At 42.0% G+C, this 18,136-nt stretch overlaps 1 pseudogene; it reads right to left on the bottom strand.

The window, feature by feature from the left end:
* Positions 1-3: 3 nt before the first annotated feature.
* LOC122871259 lies at positions 4-17,107 on the bottom strand (annotated as a pseudogene).
* Positions 17,108-18,136: the final 1,029 nt, after the last annotated feature.

Below are 18,136 nucleotides of genomic sequence, written 5' to 3'. Positions count from 1 at the left end.
TTGTTTTGTTGAATTTTTTTTATTCCTATTGAAAAATCACAACATGTGATTAACAGTGAGTACACTTCACAGTGCGTTCGTCTTCAAAATAATATTCCATTACAAGAACTTTTATGAAAATAATCTACATTTCATATGATTATTCCAGTTTGCGTTTACAAAATAAGCAAAATAAAAAAATGCAGGAAAGTGCAACAACTAAGAAATTACATTTCCCCACTTTCCATCAACCCACAACCAAGCATAACCACATTAACATTTCATACAACATTCAGTTTTGTCAACAACGGTATCAGTAGTTTTAACAGCAGTTTAAATTACACGGGTTTTAAAAGTGTTGCATCAGTACTCCAATACGCCGATAAACTTACTATACCAGTTTGACATCATGTAAATATATTATTGTTACATCATGAAAATATCTTTGTTTCTGTTATTTTGAGCCATAAAACACATTCATATATCTTGAGGGACATTTTCATAAATGTAGCTGTTGAGGTAAAGGTAGATATTATTTATTATTAAGGCTGTTATTATAAATTCCTAAAAAAGTGAATCCACTTCAGTTTTATGCCACATTGACTGACTATAGAATGGAAGAAACTCCCACCCTGCTGGATAACAACAGCTTCTGGTGTATAAACCATCCCAGGAGTCATTCTGAGACAGATTTACATGTTTTTGTTAAACTTACTGTCAGAAAGAATGGAACCTTGGCTGCTCTCAGTAAGGCACAATCAGCTGAAGTAATGTAGGCTACAGTCTGGTACTGCTCACACATCCAAGGTTTACAACACTATTCAGAGAAACAACTTGGGAGCAGAGAAGTGTTCAACAACAGTGACATAATCTAGCTGACTAATTGTAAATATATTCATATAACTTTCATTTAGCCACAATGTCCCAAAGAAAAAAGCACAGACAGTGGACATTTTGTTTGACGTTCATCTCGCCTTACATGGTCCTTGTTCAAGTCAAATATTTACCAGTGATTGAGAACCACCAAATATCCTATAAATACATAGTCATGTGACATTTTCCAGCTTTACAAGCTGCCATGGATCGCCTGAAAGCTCTGTAAAACAACTGCATAGTGCATAGTGGATTGTGGGATATTTAGGGCTGCAAAGGACACATCAGTTACTCCACAATCTGCAGGATCAAGCCCATGAATTGAGACACAGCTTATTGTTTTTTTACTTTTTGACCAGCTCCTAAAGAACCATGAGTGGCAAAGGCTGGGGCCGAGGTTAGCGGAGATTTATTATTGAGTTTTAATGAGTTATCTTAACTGCACTATTATTGTGTTTAACACACCTGTTCAGTTAGTCAGTCAATTCTTCTTGTACATTATCATCCATGTTTTCTTCTAAAACGTCTTCTAACTAAATTCACCTACCAGCACTTCTAAAGCTCCTAAATTTGAAAGATGAGGTGAGTTGTCACATCAGTTGACATATTTCCCCATGAAGCTGAAAGTATATTTGTACCCTAAATTGTTTCCAGAAATCACAACACTAATTGCACTTGGAAACTATGGTGAACTACAGTGACCACACACATTGTACATTGGAGTCAAACTAGCAGAGCACAGGTTATCTCTTAGGTAGAAAGTTATCAGTCAGCAGTGGTTATTTGTAATACCCAACACCAACCTGGCTTGTAGCTGATTTCCATCCTGTTCTGTTTTTTTGTGCTGACTCAACTTTCCTGGTTAAAAATAAATTAGAAAAATGATTGTTAGTCTTTGCATGGACTGCTGAACAAAAAATGCAGCACTTGGTAGAAACACGGAGACAACATGTAAACTCAGTGTGTGTGCTGGAATCCCCTCTCCTCTGTCCCCAACAAACACATCTAGCCGCCCTGTTGAGGGCATATGTAGGACAAGAGAACGTCAATCATGTTCTTAATAATGGGAGGTTGTGGGTGGAGGCTGTGTGGCAGGTGGTGGGCCAGGCTCATCTCCCAGGCGTCCACCAGACGAACATTCAGTCCTTTGAAGATGGCTCTGAGCACTTTGTCACGCTGCAGCGAGTACCAGTCGCTGTTGATTAGCGTCTCATAAAGCGTCAAAGCTTTGAGGTTTGCGGTCCGGATGACGACCTGCGTGTCTGGAGCCCTGTCCAGCAGCCGCACCACCGCCCTGCGGATACTCTGCAGCCGCCGGACGTAGACCTCGATGGGGAAAGTGCTGAAGTGAGACCAGATGCCAAGAACTACGACAGTGTTGGGGCCTCCGGTTAAGCCATCTAGCTCATTGGCAATGTAACGCAGCTGGCTGGCTGGGACATTGGCAAACCGGATAGGAGGACCGTGGCAGCGGTATGTCACCAAGATGTTGTTTGCATGGTCCAAGGCCATGTAAGGTCCAACTTGCTTCAGGCTGTGCAGGTTAAACTCCTTAAGATCTAAAAGTATTACAGAGGGAACAGATTAAGCTGCAGTGTGAACAAAATCAAACTGTTGCCAGAAATCATTGTGGATCAGCTACCTGGTAGTGCTGCGTGGAGGTGTTCAAACCACTGCCTGACGGTGGAGTCTCCATACAGGTGGACCACCTTGCCTTTCAGACACTGACTGATGGCAGAGGAGGTGTTGAATTGGCGAACCTTGGTGTCACCTAGTGCTCGCCACACACACCCTGGTAGTAATAGCCAGAGAGTCCTGACTTCACACTGCTGCGCTTCACCTCTGGTTGACCTGAGAGGAAGTTAAAGGATAAGGGTTGGCTTATTTTATATTTTTCTTATTGTCAACAAATCCCATGAAAAGACAAAAACCAAGGGCTCTCCTAACCTGTCTGTGGCAGTCAAGTCATTTCATTACGACTGAATATGCAAATCTTTATAAATGTGTCACAAATACATTTAATTAAATTCATTGTAATTTTCTAAAACAGCTGGACATATTTTCAGCAGCGGATTAATACACATTTGGTGCACTAGTGAATACAGGACAGTGTACGTGGAACTATATTGAAATAAACTACAGTGCGCATGTTCATTGTGACAAAGGAACATGACCGCCAGTGCTACAGTGTGGCTAGCTGATGTGTTTTTAATAGTGTTTGAACAACAATGGAGCTCTATCACAAAGAGGAATAAGCCATTTCAGGCTTTGGGTACACCATCAATTCATTGTTGGTTTTGGCCTTTTCATCGGACTTGTTGACAAGAAGAAAAATATAGAATACTATCAACCTTATCTTTTAAAGCAATACTCACTATTTATAGACCTAAATGGTGTTTGTAAAAATGTTGTAGTTTGAGCCTTTACAGGGATCAAAACCTTGTTGGTATATTGGACATACACCAACCTCATCTACCACACTAGATGTATAAATGTAGAAAAGTGGTCTTCAAAATTGGAAGAAACAATGATGATGCCAATGAGAACACCTGTTTTAACTGCTAATCGTGGCTAATGTACCTGCTGGCTACTGTTATTAGCAACTAAAGCGAATATGAAAATGGCCATTATTTTAACTCCCCCTTTCCAAAACACTGGTTCATGCAAATAGTAAATGCTCCCTCCACACAGTTGTGAGAAAGAAAGTGCTAGTTTTCCAGCTAAAATCAAGTAAGCAGTTGCAGCTCCTCCTTATTTTGGGGGATAACAGCAGGTTTAAAGTGATTTTATGAACCTCTTATGGGCTATCCTTTCTCCTGAGAGACTAGCTCGACTGCTAACAGCTGGTGCCACGTTCATGAACTTGTAGGTTTGCAGGCCTACTCCTTGCTCCCGGCGCTCTTCTCAAATTGGACTGAATACATCTCTCTACAGGAGAACGCTACCCAGAAGAAAGTGGTAAGTTGTTTGCAAATGTTTTTTTCCTGCCTGATTTACTTTCATTGTCTGTAGCACATTCAGTTTAGAATTATTATTTTAGGCAGTGGTGGCAGTAGTAAAAGTCATGCTTTACCTTTCTTTTTTGGCAACACAGTGACATTGGCAGGTCCTGAAGCCCAAATAGAGACTTTCATGTTGACACCACTGAAGAAAAGCACACATAATAGAATATCTCTTACACACACCACAACATTAACAACATAAATACAAGAAAGGAGGAGAGAGAAAAATTTGAAATTTGAAGTTAAAACTAGAATAATCAAGCACTAACAACTGTTGGAAAAGTAAATTCAACATTACACAAAACTTAGCCTAAGAAAATACATTTTGTGAGTTAAAGATGGACTAATTAATATTTTCATATATGTACTATGCAAGGTGTTGCTCGCAGCGATAACTATAACTCAACTTTGCAGTTCCCGTCAGCTCTACAGAGCGTTGTAGCGTCTTTCAGCTCATTGTTTTGGTTTTATGGCCCGTAACTTTGCTGTTTTGGTTGAGTCTCACCGATCTCATCAACATATTTTTTATTAGACACAGCAGGCAGATGTTTTCATCAGAAACAGCTCTGATTAACAAATTGTGCACTACCTACTACTAAAAAGCAGACAGACAAAGTTAGCTACTAGCTTGTGAACATAGTGGAGCTAGCACCTAAGAACCAGATATTTCCCTCAGGAGTTGGTGGAGACCAAATTAGAGCTAGAAAGAGATAGAATATTGAATTTACATTTGCCAGGTGGCCAGAAATACAACTGCAAATGAATGCTAATGTTGCTGCATGTCTACTGGATGTGTAAATAGGCCACTGTTTGCTAACACTTTAGCCATACCAACGTTATAAGGTGATAATATGTCAATGTTATTTTTATAGCTTGTGCGCTGCCCTTAAAGTCATTACGTTTCTGAAAAGACCACATCTAAAATAAAATTTATAAAATAAATTTACAATAAAACATAAATGAATCACAGCAAATGCTAACCAATTATCTTAATGACAGTCAAATACTGCTCCCTCACCTTTGAAAGAGATCCTCCTCCTTGGCCTTGAGGTTTGGTTTGAATCCTCCCTTGGAGTGGTTGATCCTGGCATCACAGCTCAGCTTCTTTGGCTTGTAGCAGAACCAAGGCTCGCCTGTTTGGAGGTCAGTATAGTTGCACAGCGGCTGCTGGGTTGGTCGTAGGCAGACGTTACAAGTGGTAGTTTCAGAGAGTAAGCTTGAGCGAAAGAGGCTCTGGAAATAAATCCTGTCTGGCTGTTCGCTGGTCAGCCTGCGCAGCACTGTGACAGCCTCACTAGGGTGAACCAGCGTCACCTGATAGGACAGAGAACCAGAATTTTCACTAAGCTGAGTCATGTTCAGTCATATCAATAAAGACAAATAAACACTATTTAAAGCTGCACACATTGTTTCAGGCGTTAACCAGATTGAGTTTCAGACGACAATCTCTGGAGAACTGACCATTCAATAACCCCCTCCCCCAAACAGCGATCGTCCAATCATAATTACGTTAAAAAAAGTTCCATTCACGACTACTATTTCGACTAGTATTTCCCCAATGTGCGGGAGCCTCCTGGGTGCTACTATTAGAGAGTAGGCTAACATTATGTGCACCATACACATCGGCCAAACAGGGTTATGTTAGAATGAAATAACAGTCTGATCTGACATTTTTCTATCATACTTATAACACTAGGACTAACCAGCTCTAAACTGCAATACAAGAACAGTGTTGTTTCTTTATTGCCATGTCTTCTACATGAATCATCAGCTGGTGAGGATGTTGACTTTTTGCCTGGGACATGAAGCCTTAGTCTTTTAGCCCGATATCATTTATGCAGCCATCAAGTGCATATTCAAGACCCCTTTTATAGTTTTCTTGTTTTAAAACAAATCAGGGGGCAACAACAAAAAGTCAGCTCCATGAGTTGCTGTCTTCACCCAACTCATGGAGCTAACGTTAGCTTAATTAGCTAGTTAGCTGCAGCTGATAAAATCTGCTAGTGACAGTTTTCAGTCAAAAAAATCTACAGTAGATGGCTAGAAATGAGAAGCCTGCTGTTTTCTGAAATCAAAGTCCCGTTGTTTCTAAAATTACTAAGAATTTCAAGTGGTAAATCTGCCACCGTTATTACAAACTGCATAAGTATGTTCTGTGCGAGAAGTTAACAGGCGTAGCAACAGTAACTAAGGGGGCAGAAGATAGAAGATAGATTAAAACCACCTACAGTACAATCACATTTAACATGATAGTGTTCAGCCTCACCTCAACCTGCGCGTTTCCTTCCCAGAGTAAAGAGAACACAGCAGAGTAGGAGCCATTGAGATGATCCACCACTTGCCCAGCAACACCTGCGCCAAGCGTCGGGTTGTGCAGCCGGGCGAGTAAGACGTCTCCCCCAGACTTCTTGGGACGGCCCTGGAAGTCATACATTTTGATCATAACCTCCAGCTGATCTCCTACATGCCACTGTCCTCCCCCCCTCCCTGGTGGAAGAATGGTGAAGGTGCTGTGGGCAGGATCACTGGTCTGCTCCAGGGAAAGAGGAACTGGCAAAACTGGAGTTTCAGGCCAAGCAATGGAGTCTAGCAGGAGGCGTTCCTCCAGAGCGTCGCTATTCGACAGTGGTTGGAAGGTGCAGAAGCTGTGATGCATGTCACGATCAGTGGAAACTCTTGGGTAGATGATGGTGGAGTTCACTTTATGCTGAAACTGGCAGGGGGTCGAGAGAGAGATGGTGATAAAGATGCATAAAAGCAAATAAAACAAAAAGGCCAAGAAGGAATATTTTTCGCGGGTTGATACGAACTGTTGAGCTGTTAGCTGTAAGATGCAGGAATTTCTGCCTTGCCCAACTTCCCCTGTGATCCTTAATCTGTTCTTAAAGGGACAGTTCACCCTAAAATCAAAAATACATATTTTTTCATATCTTTCCTGTAGTGCTATTTATCCATCTAGATTGTTTTGGTGTGAGTTGCCGAGTTTTGGAGATATAGGCCGTAGAGATGTCTGCCTTTTTTGAATATAATGAATAGTTCCAACATGAAACTGCTCACAAGTCTGTGGATTATCTTGAGTAACCGGGTCACGATTTCTGGAAAGAGACATTGCTGTTGAGTTTTTCAAATGTATTTTTTTGGAAACACAAGCTGAGTGCCATATAGGCCCATTACATTAAAAAAATGCAGACATCTCTACGGCCGATATCTCCAAAACTCAGCAACTCACACCAAAACAATCTAGATGGATAAATAGCACTACAGGTTAGAGGACAAATATGTACTTTGATTTTGGGGTGAACTGTCCCTTTAACATTAACCCGTGGGACAAAATGCAGGAGTTTCAAGATACTCAATCTGCTTTGCACAAGACAAGAACCTGAATGTTAAATTTAAATGCAATTTTTTCTGTGTGTGTGTTTCAAGGTCTTGTTCACTGAAATTCCTGTTTTGGGATATTTTACGTCATTGACCCAGAAGCACCATAGAGGCTGTTTCACACCTAATGGTTTGACATGACAGAGGAAGAATTCCATGGCTGAAAGATACATTGAATTTTGATGCATACACATTGGACTAAACCACGCTAAATGTCTTTTCACAAACTCCACTGATGAGGTGAATCTAAGTTAAAGCCATTTTACCTCACTGATTTCCTCTAATGAATCTTTTCAGATCACAGTGGAAGACACGGAGGTAAAGTGAAGCAGATGATCCACACCAATATTTCTTTAGATGCAGAGTCAAAAGTCATATTTAAAGAGTAATTCCAACTGAAATCACATTTAGTCATTCCTTCAGTGCCCAGTTGTTTTATGGACATCACCTGGCTTTTTAAAAACTACAAATGTATGACCCATTTGTAAAGATGTATATCTTCAGTAGGAACAAATATCCTGAAATCTGACTTATATTAAACATTTCAAACAGGGTTCGTCCTTCAAGCGGTCCCAGTAAAACCAGGTTCTCACCTTGAGGAAGTCCATGTTTCGTAGAACAGTGATTAAGACAAACACAGTCAGAAAGAGGAAGCTGGCGCGGTACTTTGGAAGGTAAATGCTGACCTCCCCTCTTATACAAGCTCTGACCTTCATGATCAGTGATCGGTCTTCATCTCTGGCTGCAGCATAGCACTGTGGCCACATCATCTGGCACTGGATTAAAAAATAAAAACAAAACAACAAAGGCATAACTGAAGCACTTTTATCCAAAGCACTATATAAATGTAGCCATTTACCATTCGAGGCTAAACTAAATCCAGTTACCCAGAAAATTCCTTTGATGATCAACCAAGGCCACAACCAAAGACTGATTCATTCCCAGGTGACCCTATCGTGTACTTTATTTGGACACTGCAGTCTTTTGCAATCTGACACAACACTCTGCAAAGTTACCCAAGTTGCACAAATATCTGTTTTCACTTGTATTGCCACACATCTAAAGTTCTCTAGGATAGATAGGTAGGCCATTTGAGGGGGGACGAAGGGGATAGTCATCCTGTTAGCAAAATGACCAGAATCCATCCCCCTTGTTAACCTGCTCAAAAGATGCTCTGTGGTTTGTCTCGTAGTTTTTTAATATCTTTTAATTATCGCCACGGTCTCGGAACATATGAGACATACTGGTTTTGAACTGTGGGAAGACTGAACATGTAAGAGTCCATCCATTCTTGATTAAAAGCTTTGTTTCTGCTGTCTTCTTATCTCTTTTTAGAGCAAGTCATGTGAAATTATTTCTCCTGAGTCGAGTCGCAATGCTTATCGGAATGCACAGATTTGATTGGCTGAGTAGCATCACGTGAGATGATTTACAATGCATGCAATTGATCTGTGAGTTTCCTGGCCCACTAAACCAGTGCCGTAAATATAGAATAGCTGCGCTGATTAAATATAAAATAGCTGCGCTGATTAAAATATAAACGCTCCATCAAAATTTCTCAATAAAATTTCTCAATACTTTATCAATATTCTCTACAGCAGACGGGTGGAAAGAGAAAGTGCATGACAGAGGCTGGGTCAGAAATGAACAGAGCTTGGAGCAAAAGTGCCCTTGAATGCCCATAAACCTTTTTTCTGCTGTTATCACTTATTATTTTTCAAAAAAAAATTTTGTGTTTATTTGACAATATAATGCAATAATTATACATTATTTCAGAGTTTAGTAAATGGCCTTAAAAATCAGATCAGTTCAAGGGGCAAAAAATAGGCAAAAGTAAGTATTAAATGTACTTTAAGTGAGTAAGTTTTTACTTCTGTGTCATGCCACACATTGTGCCCACCCCACACTGGATCACAAAACACTGCTGTATATCAAACATCAAAAAAATCTAACATACTTGCTGGTAACACATACTGTATATACAAAATCAAAAGAAAGTCATGAATTATAACATTAAACATGCTTCTACATACTTTCAAATTACATATATTTATGTGGACATTTGAAAATAAACTGTGCACTGAATAGCAAAAGAAAGAAAAGAAATGCTGCAAGCCTGAAGTTTATCCTGATGAAAGGCTTTTCTCCTCGTCTCCCAGGCAGTGGTGGAAAGGAACTAAGTACATTTACTCAAATACTGTATTTAAGCAGTTTTGAGGTACTGGTACTTTACTTGAGTTTGTCCATTTTATGCTAGTGTATTCTTTTATCCAACTACATTTCAGAGGCAAATACTGCAAAAATTCGAAAAATAACAGCTTCAATCCCTGAGGAGTTACGTTAGCATTAGTGACGGCTGCGTCCAGTTACCTAACGTTATAGTTCCCTCAAACAATGTAAAGTTATAAAGAAGATGCATATCAGAGGGGATTTAGAAGTGGGCCAGGGTCCGACCAAAACAAAGTTTATGCAGGTCAAGTTGCGGACAGTGGCGGACTTTCTCCGCTTATAAAAAAGACGGTTGCTCTTTAAGAACGGAGTGGACGTGGGATCCCAATATATTACCACTGTGTCATGTCGAAGATAAATTAAAGTTCAGAACTACTGTAAATCTACTCATTATACTGTTTAGACCCAAGATGTGACGTTATTGAGGCTGTCATCCCATATAGCAGTCTAACGTTAGCCCTATTATGAGACACTTCACTGATGTACTTGTGGCTAGCTAGCCATGTAGCTAGCTGCGTTGAGCTCAACAGCTACGGTACTCATGTTAATATAAATATCTGAAAATACTGACATGATCATACAGTTGTCCTTTCTCCCTGTAGCCAGCCGCTTCAGCAAGAAAACACTTCGACTAATGTTAGGTTAACACCACGCTAACAGTAACGCTAGCTAATGTCAGCTTTTACTCTAGCTGTCTGTGTAATGTCGAACGCTGTGGGTTTTAACAGCATCCCTACAATTTACTGTACTGTACTCTTTGACTGGATTAAAATGTAAATATTTACCTAATGTCTTATAGTGTAAGGATGATTGAAATGTCCTTTTCAGTTAAGTGTTGCAATATAGGGCCCTATAATTGTTAAATGATGGGGGGAAAGGGTTATTTAAATTTTTTGGCTGCCAGGCCAGTGAAAATATACAGAGGGCTAGTACATTCCTGTTTTTCTTGGGCACGTAGGAGACCAGGGCAGCGGCGCCCGTGAAGGCGAACAGGGAAGAGTGGACCGCCCTGCCCTTGATGGAGAGCAGCGCGGGCGGCAGCTCGGGCTTGTTCTTCCTAACTGTGCCGACCAAGGTGAGGTTCCGGCAGAGGAGCTGCCGTGCGAGCTCGTAGGAGGAGAAGAAGTTGTCGCAGGTGTTGTTGCGGGAGGCCCTCTGGCAGGTCGAGAACCACGCGGCCGTGGGCTTCCCAGTGTAGATCTGCATCTTCCAGGCCTTGATCCAGTACTTGGCCAGTTTGCTGGGCATGTACTGCCTGACGGGACAGCGACCTGGCGTGGGGGGTGGGTTGGGGAGAGGGGAAGAGAAGGGTGGTGGGGGTTGTTGTTGGTCACACCGAGCCTGTCTATCAGGAGAACCAATAAAGACACCTAAGACACGGCGTGCCTACGCATGATTTATGAGTTATTACCGAACATAATAATGAAAGTTATACTGATGGCAATTATACGAATATTATCAACAATAACGCCATCGACATGAACACAGAGGGGAAGTGAGGGGTCTCTGCCGCAGAGACCATAGCACATGCTTTGTTTATATGGCAACCACCTAACATTCAAACGATTGTTTTGAACTGATTGTTCATGAAACTCCATATGGAAATGTGTTGTTTTTTTAAGAGCTGCTGTTTATTGTTGTTTGTTAAGTCACCACAGGCTGCTGTGGGTAACTGTGAGGTCACTATTTTGGTGTGAGCGCCATCTTTGTGCCAACTTGTACTACTTCAGTTCTTCCATCAGTCCATGAGGAGAAACCACAGAGAGAGCTAGAAAAATGAGGCACAGTATTTCGATAAAGTAGATTTTTCACTGTGTGTGAGATACTACTTACTTCCTAGTGAGGCACTCTTCCACATTGGTGAGTCTTTAACAAGCTGTCTATAATTATGCATCTACTGCACATCTTTACAGCACAATCCCAGCATTTCTGGAGAATCTTAAGCACTGATGCCACAAAAGCTCAACTTTGGAAATGGTTAGTAACCCTGCAGTTTACATCTGTAGATCAAATATGTCAATACTTCACGTTTAAGAGCATTTCAACAGGATAATAGTGCACCTGACTCAGCTCTAAACTGTATGGAGTTGTCCTTACTTCAAATAGGTAGAAGCCACTGCTTGTGCTTCCTATGCCTCTCTCTTAACGCCACGCCCCGGGGAAGCCTGCAGCATGCAAACTTGAGCTTGCCATTGAAACTACAACACCTTTGGGTAGGCTATAAATGTCTTGGTGTAGTCATTTTGTTGAAGGGGGCAAATGGAGAATGTGAACTTTCAGCTCTCAGCTTTCCTCACCATCTCAGATTAATACCTTAGTTTGGAGTTTGCGGAACTTGCTGAAAGCTTACAGTATTGGGAGAACAACAAAAAATAAAGACATATTATAAAGATCCACAACTTGTTGTTTCTTCATTGTGTGCGTTTCTAAACCTAATTAAGTAGTTTTGATGCCTAAACCTAAAGAGTTTCCGCAAATCCAGGACCCAGTGCCTTAGCTTCTTTATCAAAAAACAATACTTCAGTATTATATGCTTAGGGCGGTTTATTAAAAGAACTTTACATCGCAGATAATCAGATGGCCACTCACCACAGTAGAAGCTGGCTTGCGGTGAAGACAATTCCCAAAAAGAGCATGTGTGGTAGCTAGCTACATGTTGCAGTGTGCATGTCCTAAACTGAGATATGTTTGTTTGTTTTTAGCCATGAGGCATACATCATAGCCTGTATGAACCGCAGTTTTTGCACACATGGAGCATTGAATAGACTATATTGTTTGAATATATTAGTTATTAAGTAATTGCTAATATGAATTAATTAAAATGTAACTGATTCATTTTTTAATGAGCCTGACCCTGAAGACTGGATAAATAACTGATGCTCCTTTCCCTCTGTACTCATTCAGAGCAGATTATACTGATGTATGTTTTGCTGCTGTGAGTCCGTCTGCAGACGCCTTGAGTGTTTCTTTATTTACAAAATGTATAGAACTTTAAGGGAACGTTACGCAAGGTTCCCACTACGTCCCTCCCATTTGGTTCAACATTCAGGAACCTTCTCGCAGCGTCCAGCACCATCTTAGTCCTTTCTGACTTCCCCTTTATTTCAAAAGCACAATTTATAACCATGGCAATGAATGCCACCATTTCACCATTCCTCTCCATTCTCTGTTTGAAAATGAAACAACTGTTTCAGTAGTTCAATTTTTTAAAATTAAGGTCGTATGATTTTTAAATTACAGTGCCTTTACATACATAACAGGGAACCATATGGGAACATTCTGTTTTTGTCCCACATGTCCTCTTTGTAACGTTGCAATGTGACCATATACAGGATCAGCACACTGTCCAAAAAGATTTAAGGAAGTAAAAGTGAATAAGATCAGAGCAGAAAAGGGATTGTCATACGCTGAAGCTGCTAAGAGAATGGAGAGGAATGGTGAAATGGTGGCAGTGGAAAAGGAGCAGAAAGGGAATGGAGATGATCACAGCATCAGTATGGACAAGAAATTATTTCTGGCATTCATTGCCACGGTTATAAATTGTGTGGCTGAAATAAAGGGGAAGTCAGAAAGGATTAAGATGGTGCTGGACGCTGCAAGAAGGTTCCTGAATGTTGTGGACATATCTGGAGAGGATCTAGAGGGAAGGAGCTGCACCAACTCAGACAACTGGGTCTGGGTTATAGAATGGACTATGTCACTTATGGATGCCAACCGCCATAAAACTCAACAGTAGAAGAAGAAGAAGAAGAAGAAGAAGAAGAAAAAGAAAAAGAAAAAGAAGAAGAAGAAGAAGAAGAAACTGTCTGACTTGACTGCAGCTTTGGAGGACCCAACAGGGATTGGCGGTGGCACAACCGAGCAAAATAAAGGTTCACACTCAGAAGAGACTGATAATGAGCAAAATATAGTAGTAACAGGAGATCGAAATGGAGACTACAAAGCAATCATTAAACTGGTTCAAGAAGGTTCCTCATTTGGTGAGTGGAACCCGGTTCAACTAACTAAATCAATAAACTAATTGATAGGTGAGGTGAAAAGTGCAAGAGTGCTGCGTATTGGGTCACTGCTGATTATCTGCAGGGACAGTACTCAACAAGGCAAGGCTGTCAGATTAAATAAGATTGATGGTAAGAGAGTGCAAGGAACACTGATTAATGATAAAAAGATGGTCCGAGGCGTAATTTCGGAATACCCATAAGCGGTATCAGTGGTGGAATAGGAATATTCAGATCCTTTACTTCAGTAAAAGTAGCAATACTGGAATGTAAAAATGCTCCATTACAAGTGACTGCATTGAAAATGTCACTGAAGTAAAAGTACGGAAGAATAATTAGCAAAATGTACTTAAAGTATCGAAAGTAAAAGTATTCATTACACAGAAAAATGATGCCTGTGAGTGTTCTACTATTATATTATTGGATTATTGTTACTGATGCAGTAATGTAAGTAACATTTTACCGTTGTGGTTGGTTGAGGTGGAGCTATTTAACTATTTTATAGAGGCTACTGTTGGGTAGCTATAAAAGTGCATCATATTTTAAAAGCTCATCATGTGTTTTTTATGTGAAATCTTAATCTGTAAGTAAAGCTGTCAAATAAATGTAGAGGAGTGAAAATCTCCATGAAAATGGACCCCAACTGATCCTAATTTTGTAATACAATTGCACGAGCCAGCAGCGCACCAAGAGGTCAGTGAGCCAGATGGACAGAAAGGGGAAACAAGCTGCCATCGTGTCTGCCGGACCTCTGGTGGTCAACAAGAGGGTGAGGTCAGGAGTCGGACCGTCTTACTGTGAGTTTACTGTTGATTTCATTATTGAAATGAATGAACTACTCTACACTGATAAAAACCAAAATATCTCTCATACAGTCTTGTTTGAACATTTATGGTTTTCATTGTCACAAGTGTAACATACAGTACAATGTGAGGTGTATATGTGCACTCTGAATACAGAGTTAATGAAAATACTTGTGTCCATCTTTTTGCAGGGGCAGAGCACATGACAATGATCTGCATTGTGGCTGGATCGATAGGCTTTTTGGGAGTAACTCCACTCTCAGTGAGTGCAACCAAAGCAATCATGACTTACTATGAACAACTACGGCTGCAATAAATTGTTTGGAACACCATCTGTGAGTGTGTTTATGTTAATCATACAGACAGTTCACTGTAATAATATACAATAATAATAAACAATATATTTTTTTAAAAGACTGACCTGAATTCTTTTTACACATTTCACACTATTTTTCATATAAAATCAGTTTCAAAGTAGATGCAGCTGGAGCACTACCCATGAAATTGCAGAACAGAAAAAAGAGAAGGGAGCAGAGATGCCTGCTGATGAGAGAGCGGGATCAGCAAAAAATGCAGAGGGCAGAGAAGAGGATGAGCCGCCAGGACTACCCTCCACCTCTGGAAGGGCAGCCCGCCAAACCCATGCCCCGCAAACGGACCATCCCTCCTCGAAAGCCAGAAAATACAGAGAGGAATACATAAACTATGGTTTCACGTGCATTGTTATAAATCAGGTACAACACCCTCAATGCGTTGTGTGCTCCAAAGTCCTCGCACATGAGAGTCTGAAGCCCGTGAAAATGCAAAGACACCTGAACACCAAACACCCAAGCCTCACAGATAAACCCACTGACTTTTTCTGCAGAAAGGAGAAAGAGTTACAGGGACAAAAGAAAGTCCTTATTAAACAAACAACTATCCCCACTAAAGCTCAGAGGGCTTCATATGAGGTGGCATATTTTATTGCATAGACCAAAAAGCCACACACCATTGGAGTAACTTTAATCAAACCAGCAGCAATAGTTATGAGTCGCTTCATGCATGGAGATAAACTGGCCGCTGAGCTGGAACAAGTGCCGCTCTCTGATGGGACTGTATCCCGCCGCATTACAGAAATGGCTCAGGATATCAAGTGTCAACTGATTGACAGAGTGAAGAAGAGTGGGAGGTACGCCTTACAACTGGATGAATCCACAGACGTGTCCAGCACCGCTCAACTCCTTGTATTTGTTAGATATATTTTTGAGGGGAAACTAAATGAGGAAATGTTATTTTGTACGCAACTGGAGGGATCATGCACGGGTGAGGACATTTTCAATAAACTGGACAGCAAACTTAAAGATGAAGGACTATTTTGGGGAGAGTGCATATTAGTGTGCACAGACGGAGTTGGGGCAATGCTGGGAAAAAAGAAAGGACTAAAGGCACGAGTCCTCCAAGTTGCACCTCACCTCAGTTTCACGCACTGCATCATACACAGAGAAGCCCTCGCATGCAAAACCCTGAATGCAGAGTTTAAACATGTTCTTGACACTGCTGTGAAGATTGTTAATTACATAAAATCACGTCCACTGAACACACGACTCTCTGTAATGAAATGGGATCAGAGCACAAAGGCCTGCTCCTGCACACAGAAGTCAGGTGGCTGTCTCGCGGAAATGTGCTGAGAAGATCCCCACTTGCTGAGCATCTGTCTGATCCTGACTGGGTGACAAGACTGGCATATTTGTCATGTATTTTTGAAAAACTCAACGGACTTAATGTGTCCCTGCAAGGTGAAAACACAAACATCTTGTACCTTAATGATAAAGTGCAGGCATTTGCGAGAAAGGGAGAGAGAGAGTGGAAATGGGATGCATAGACATGTTTTCTGAACTGGAAGAATTCATGGAGGAAAATGCACTCAGTGTTAACAGCATCAAGGCGTCTATTACTGCTCACCTTCAGTCCCTTTTGGATCACTTTCATAAGTATTTCCCTGAAGGAGACGCTCCCGACCAATATGACTGGATAAGGTCACCATTCAATGTAACCACGGCAACTCATCTGGCGTCAGATATGGAAGATGCGCTGATAGAACTTTCAACCGATTGAACCCTGAGGACGACATTTGACGGCAAGACTCTGGATGAGTTCTGGGTTTCTGTCGCGCTGGAATATCCACAGTTGTCAAAAGCTGCGTTGGATGTACTCATGCAATTTGGCTCAACGTATTTATGCGAAAAGACATTCTCCGCGCTGACTTACATTAAGAATAAACACTGGTCACGGCTTAACGTGGAAGATGATCTGCGGGTGGCGATCTCCAAAATTGAACCTAGAGTGGACCTGCTTTGCTCCGCGCACAGCGCCCATCCATCACATTAGGCGTTTTTTTTTAATACAAAGTTATAATTGCTCCAAGGCGCCAGCCAATGCTGTACGCGTGTTACAGGCAGCTTGAGTCTTACGTTTTCATCCACCAGGCAAAAATCGTTAGTTCAGTCACAATCAGAAAGCATTTGTATATTAACAAGGCACATGATAAATTCCGAAAGTTCTTACAACAATATTGTTCCTCTGTGTCATTATCGTTATAGCTGTAGTGTGGATTTGCTATTCTCATAGAATTAGAATAACTATTAAAACTTTACAGTTATTATTATAGTTATTGTTCTCAGTGTGTGTACTCTCCGCCGGACCTCAGCAGCCCCCTGGACTCTCTGCTGGATCACAGCCGACTCCATTCCCGGCTGGATCACAGCAGTTCCCTGAACTCTCTGCTGGATCGCAGCTTGCTCCAGTCCCTGCTGGATCGCCTCCTCTGGTCCCTGCTAAGTCGCAGCAGCTCCTTGTTTGATCGCAGGCGGCACCATCACACCCTACTAGAACACAGCAGTCATCGCAGCAGACAGCAACCCCTGCCTGGTGGCAACTGCCCCCCGCTCCCGTACTCTCTGCTGGATCGCAGCCTGCTCCAGTCCCTGCTGGATCGCAGCAGCCCCTTGCTCCAGTCCCTGCTGGATCGCAGCAGCCGCCAGGCTCCTGTGACTTTCTGTCTTCGTCGCCGGCCTCCAGAAGGACTCAGTGTCCGCCGCCGGCCTCCAGAGATTCTCGGTCTTCGCCGCCGGCCTCCAGAAGGGTTCAGCATCCGCCGGCAGCCCCCAGAGACTCTTGGTCTTCGCCACCGGCCTCCAGAATGGCTCCGCCTTTGCCGCCGGCCTCCAGAAGGGTTACGCCTTCGCCGCTAGCCTCCTGTGACTCTCCATCTTTGTCGCCGGCCGGCCGTCTTCGTCGCCGTCCTCCAGAAGGGCTTCGTCGCCGGCCTCCTGTGACTCTCAGTGTTCGCCGCCGGCCTTCCGTCAGGCCTTCGGATGGTGTCAATCTCCATCACAATCTCCAGATCAGTTCCAAGGTCCCCAGCTCCGCACCTGTCCAGCACCCGGTCTGTCTGCCCGAGGTCCCCAGCTCCGCACCTGTCCAGCCCCTGGGCCGTCCGCCCCAAGTCTCCCACCTGGACCTTTATTGGAAGTTATGGATTGTCTTGCGCCCCTTTTACAAATTATTTTTAACAGCTCGCTGTCTACTGGCTACGTTCCTGATTACTTTAAAACAGCTTGTGTCCAGCCAGTCTTAAAAAAAACCTGGGCTTGATCCCACCCTCCTGGATAACTATCGCTCAATCTCCAAATTGCCTATTATTTCACAGATTCTCGAAAAACTTGTATCCAAGCAGCTTCTTGCTGCTGTGGAAAACAATAATACCTTTGAAAATTTCCAATCTTCGTCAACACCACAGCACTGAGACAGCCCTTCTCAAAGTCATCAATGACCTTTTAATGAATGCAGATGCAGGCATGTGTTCACTTCTTGTGCTGCTGGACTTAAGTGCTGC

Source organism: Siniperca chuatsi, linkage group LG23 (assembly GCF_020085105.1).
Source record: "Siniperca chuatsi isolate FFG_IHB_CAS linkage group LG23, ASM2008510v1, whole genome shotgun sequence".
Lineage (NCBI taxonomy): Eukaryota > Metazoa > Chordata > Actinopteri > Centrarchiformes > Sinipercidae > Siniperca > Siniperca chuatsi.
Note: the sequence above shows the minus strand (reverse complement) of the source record. Positions and strands in the feature narration are given on the sequence as shown.